The 5482-nt window shown below is 36.2% G+C and overlaps 1 pseudogene; it reads left to right on the top strand.

The window, feature by feature from the left end:
* LOC108661112 overlaps positions 1 to 5482 on the top strand; it is a 15752-nt pseudogene extending 10270 nt beyond the window's left edge.

The raw sequence follows: 5482 nt of genomic DNA, 5'->3' as shown, positions 1-5482 counted from the left end.
GCCATTTTCCTTGAAATAAAAACAATCCCCCATTGATATTCAGCCCTCATGGTTCGACCAACAAGGAACCCTAGAGAAATTGAATATTTCTTTTGTGTTTTTGTTCATAACCATGCTTAACTATCCCTAAACACTAACATAGTCTAAAATCAAATTATTCCAACAACAATTCCTCTTCCATACCCATTTTTCAGAATTGAATTCATCATGATAACTCAATATTCAACCATGGAAATCAAGAACAAAAGCATGGGTAAGCTAGGTATCAAGGAGAATTAAAGAAATTTGAACTTACCTAGCTTGTTTCCTTGAATTCCAATACTTTCTCTTTAATTTTTCCCACATAGGGCTTGTTCTTCCTTGGTTTCTCTACTCTTCTGATTTGGCTGATCACTATGGGAGAAATGGGCTGATTTTTATGCCTTTTATAAAGAAAATAATGAATGGATTAGATTTTGACACATGTCACCATTCCATTGGTCCATGTGTCATACTTAGCAATTAAGCAATCTCTATCCACCACATATTTCTCATGTTTATCCATTTACAGGATGAATAAAATCCCTTAGCCTTGACAAGTCCAGGATGAAAAATTTACCGATTTGCCCCCGGGGCGAAAAAATTATGATTTTACCCATATACTCCAAAATGTACCGGAATCAAATTATTTCCACTTTTTAACCTCAAATAACACTAACATTGATCAATATTAACCAAATGGGACAAAAAACTCGTTTTTTAATCGAGCTTGACAAGGTCTCACATTCTCTCCCACTAATAAAAATTCGATCCCCGAATTTAAATTCAATGTAGAGTGACTTACTTTTACATATCGAAGAGGTGTGGATGCCTTGTCCGCATCTCATTCTCAACTTCCCACGTCACCTCCTTTAAATCCTGATACCAACATTGTCACTAGGGGTGGCTCCACCCTTCAGGGTAGCCTTTTCTCCCTTTCACGATAAGCAACAAAGGATACCTATCAGAGCACTTGGAAAGCAGTATCACTCAGCCTCGTTGCCAAGCTCCTGAATGTACCACATAGGTTGCCATATGCGCCTCCTTCAATATCTTTCTCCTTAATTCATCATTATCTGGCACATAAAGTCTATTTCCATACCTCAACATTTCATCTATGCCTTTGGTAAACATCTTTTCATTCTTTCCATAAGGATCCTCCAATTGATCCTTAAGCTCTTTAAGGTGTCTAACACCACTAAATTCACTAAGGTATTTTTATCCTTGATTCGAGCTACGTAGGATTTATTTTCTTATTTAGTAACAAATACCTCATTTAAAAGAGTAGATACCACCAAGTATTCTTCTCTCCTATTCACAAGCGTACTCGCTCTCACCGGCCTAGCGATCCTGCCACGTCTACCTCACCCCCTACGAGTGGGTGCTTATGTCCTATTAGTTATCTCAGTACGGGCATCTTGCTCTCCCACTTGTCTTAAAATGGCCCGTGTCTTAGGTGGCATTCTTACCTAGATAAGAGCAAACACCTGTCATTAACTACAATTAAAGAGATAAGATGGTTTCTAAGATTGAGAATCTATACGGTCCCTTGATCGTAAAATATGTCACGGTTCACACTTCACAATCGAAGTTCCCACATAAAAACTCGACACTTCGCTGGACCAACAATTGAAAGCCCTAGGACCTAAACAAATCTAGAGCTTTGATACCACTTTTGTCACTAGGGAGGGACGTACCACTCAACCCCTTCGCTACGGAGGCTACAAACGGTACCAATCAGAACACTCATAGGGTGGAAGATCACGAAGCATCCAACCCTATAAGCCCTTGGGCGGAGAGTCACGCTTCGCCCCTGTTCACATGCGAGAGTTCCCAAGGATCGGGTAAAACCCTTTGCTCTGATACCAATTTTGTCACGATCCAATTTTTCAGGCCATGACCGGCGCATGAGCTCAATGAGCATAGCTCACTAAGCCCAAGCAAGCCTATCCATTTACCTTTGCTTAACAAATTTATCATATCATGCATACACACACACACACACCTTTTTTCGAGTGTGAACATAGCCAAAACACAATGGCATTATCGATAATAATATACATGCACTATACCAGTCATGTATTTAGTAATTTACATTGCATACACATATTCATATTGTTAGATTGTATTCACACTACAAAAAGACCCATGACTTCCAGCAGAGACATTTACAATAAAAAGGATTACTATCGAATGCCAGATACATACCCAGGAGATGCACTACGGGGACTCCTCGATCTATGGTCCAACAGTCACCTGATCTAAAAACATGAATTTTTTTTCTAATAAAACGTGAGTACAATACTCAGTGAGTGAACAAGATGGAAACAAGCATACCATAAGGAATGTTTATCGAAATCATGATGCATTCATTTTCTCAAAACCATGCAATTGTTTTAGCTCCTTTAAACCCCTCATGTAAACCCCACATGAGTAAATCACTTTACAAAAATCTATGCTCAACTATGGTACCAAAGAAATGGGATATATGGCAAAAACCCACAAGTTAGCAAAATGGACAGAAAGTTTCTCACTGTAGCGAACTTCATTTTCGCTGCAGCGAGAATCAGAACATCAAAGAAAAAGTCTCATTTTTCCCTTAACACAAGTCATCCTACTAAAATAACAATAGTAACATGTAACACATGTAAACTTCCAAATTCCAACAAAACAAATGCTTACATATTTGCATTTACAACTATATACCCGTCATTAACATGCACACCATCCCATCATCATCATCATGCACACCATCCTATCATCATCATCTCATATGCAACGGCTTATGCGCATATAGCCGGGTCAGCAACGGCTTATGCACTCCCACTCACACATAGCCGGGTCAGCAACGGCTTATGTGCACTCCTACTCGCACATAGCTGGGTCCGAATCAAAATGCAAATAAGCATCCAATGCATATCATGCATTTTATCATATTTTGATAACACATAAACCATTGTATAGCACATTTTCACAATATAAAATCATTTTACTAAAAGCTTGTTCCCAAGGTACATTTTCTAAGACAAGTTGGATAGAATCTTTCATATTCCCCAAAACAAGTTTGAAATGCAAGTCCACTCACCGGTATTAGGAGTAGAAATACTCCTATTTTCAATCTGCGGGTACAGTCGTTTACCCGTATGGAATGGCTCACCACTTAGCCATAATCCATGACACATATTCCAATTAAATTGTGTCTAACAATCATAAGCTATTTCAGGCTCGATATATATATGATATGAAATGAAAAATGCACGGGTAGCCATCTAGACCCGGTAGTGGCCTAAGTCGATTTTTCATCCGATAAATTGGCCAATGCGTCCAATTTCACTCCAAATTAATCCATTTCTTCTCTAATACCTTAATTTACCACATACCATTTAAATAAAGCCAAATTCAGCATTAGAACCCTCACAGTTCCTTATAGAAAAATTCGGTCATTTGGTGCACTAGCACCAAAATTTTTCTGCATAACCGTTTCACCTTAATTCATCATATTTCCAAGCCATTTTCCTTGAAATAAAAACAATCTCCCATTGATATTCAGCCCTCATGGTTCGACCAACAAGGAACCCTAGAGAAATTGAATATTTATTTTGTGTTTTTGTTCATAACCATGCTTAACTATCCCTAAACACTAACATAGTCTAAAATCAAATTATTCCCACAACAATTCCTCTTCCATACCATTTTTCAGAATTGAATTCATCATGATAACTCAATATTCAACCATGGAAATCAAGAACAAAAAGCATGGGTAAGCTAGGTATCAAGGAGAATAAAAGAAATTTTAACTTACCTAGCTTGTTTCCTTGAATTCCAACACTTTCTCTTTGATTTTCCCACCTAGGGTTTGTTCTTCATTGGTTTCTCTTCTCTTCTGGTTTGGCTGAGCACTATGGGAGAAATGGGCTGATTTTTATGCCTTTTATAAAGAAAATAATGAATGGATGAGATTTTGACACATGTCACCATTCTATTGGTCCATGTGTCATACTTAGCCATTAAGCAATCTCTCTCCACCACACATTTCTCATGTTTATCCATTTACAGGATGAATAAAATCCCTTAGCCTTGACAAGTGCTGGGAAAAAAAATTTACCGATTTGCCCTCGGGATAAAAAAATTAGGATTTTACCCCTATACTTCGAAATGTACCAGAATCAAATTATTTCTACTTTTCAACCCCAAATAACACTAACATTGATCAATATTAACCAAATGGGACAAAAAAACTCGTTTTTTAATCGAGCTTGACAAGGTCTCACTAAAAGGTTTTGTCAAATTCTTTAATTGACTCTTTAACATTTGGGTGGTCATGATGTATTGCTAGATGCTGCTCATGATCTATAAATATAAATTAATTATCAAATTGATATTTGATTATGATTTATATTTATTGCCAACATGTTAGAAACCTAATGGTCACATACATTAAGTGACATGATTAAAACTAAATAAGGATAATTAATTAAGTTAAACTTAATTGAAAGAGACTGAAATAAAGTGAGAAATTAATTAAGTTTTCAGAGACTTAATTAAATTAAAATACAACTATTATATTTAGAGTTACAAATTAGTTTGGCTATATAAATATGTTATATTAGCAAAATAGAATAAGAAGCCTCCAAACCACTTCTCAATTGTTTCATAAAATAAGAAAAGAAAATAGTTTTCTTTTCTCTGACAAAAATAAGATTCATCAAGAATTTTTGGTCCTTTGTTTTAGAAACAATACTTGCTAGTACAAGTAAAAAAAAATCTTACTTTTGAGAAGGTCTTATTCAGTCACTATGTGGATTACTGTTAGAGGCCAAATACTTGGATGGCTAAAGATTTGACAAATCCTAAAGGAGAAGAAGCAAATATTTGGATTTAATTGGCTCTTGATTACGATATCCAGAGTAAGGTCTGCAACCCTTAAACTTATGAGTGTTCATTATTGATTTAAAAATTACATGAAAAACACAAACATTGATCTTATAAGATTCGACTGTTTCTCTAATTAAATATTATTTTATTTTTTTCTGTTGCGTTACTATTTTAATTATTGATTATTTTCATGTTCGAGTATGCGGTCGAATCCCAACATTTAGAATGTTGTTATTGGAAATGGTGGGAAAGAGAAGGAATTTGAATATATTTACTGAACAATCTAGTCAAATATATTTCCCTTCATGGATTTACAATGAATTTGACAAAGGGGAGGATGTAGAGTTAGGAAATGCTTCTGAGAGTGAAAAGAATTGTAAGGAAGATGCTCATAGTTGCTTTTTGGTGTATTCAGATAAGGCCCATCGATCGACCTTCAATAAGTAAGGTCTTGGAGATGCTTGAAGGTAAGGTTGAGCTACTTGAGGTACCTCCAAAACCTTTTCTATTATCTGAAGGATCATTCGAGGAGCCCACGACGTCGACCCTTGATGTTACCACCAAAAGCATGGAAGTGCCTCAAATCTGA

The sequence above is a fragment of the Theobroma cacao genome, chromosome 3, assembly GCF_000208745.1.
Source record: "Theobroma cacao cultivar B97-61/B2 chromosome 3, Criollo_cocoa_genome_V2, whole genome shotgun sequence".
NCBI lineage: Eukaryota > Viridiplantae > Streptophyta > Magnoliopsida > Malvales > Malvaceae > Theobroma > Theobroma cacao.
This window is presented reverse-complemented; position numbering and strand designations above follow the sequence as displayed.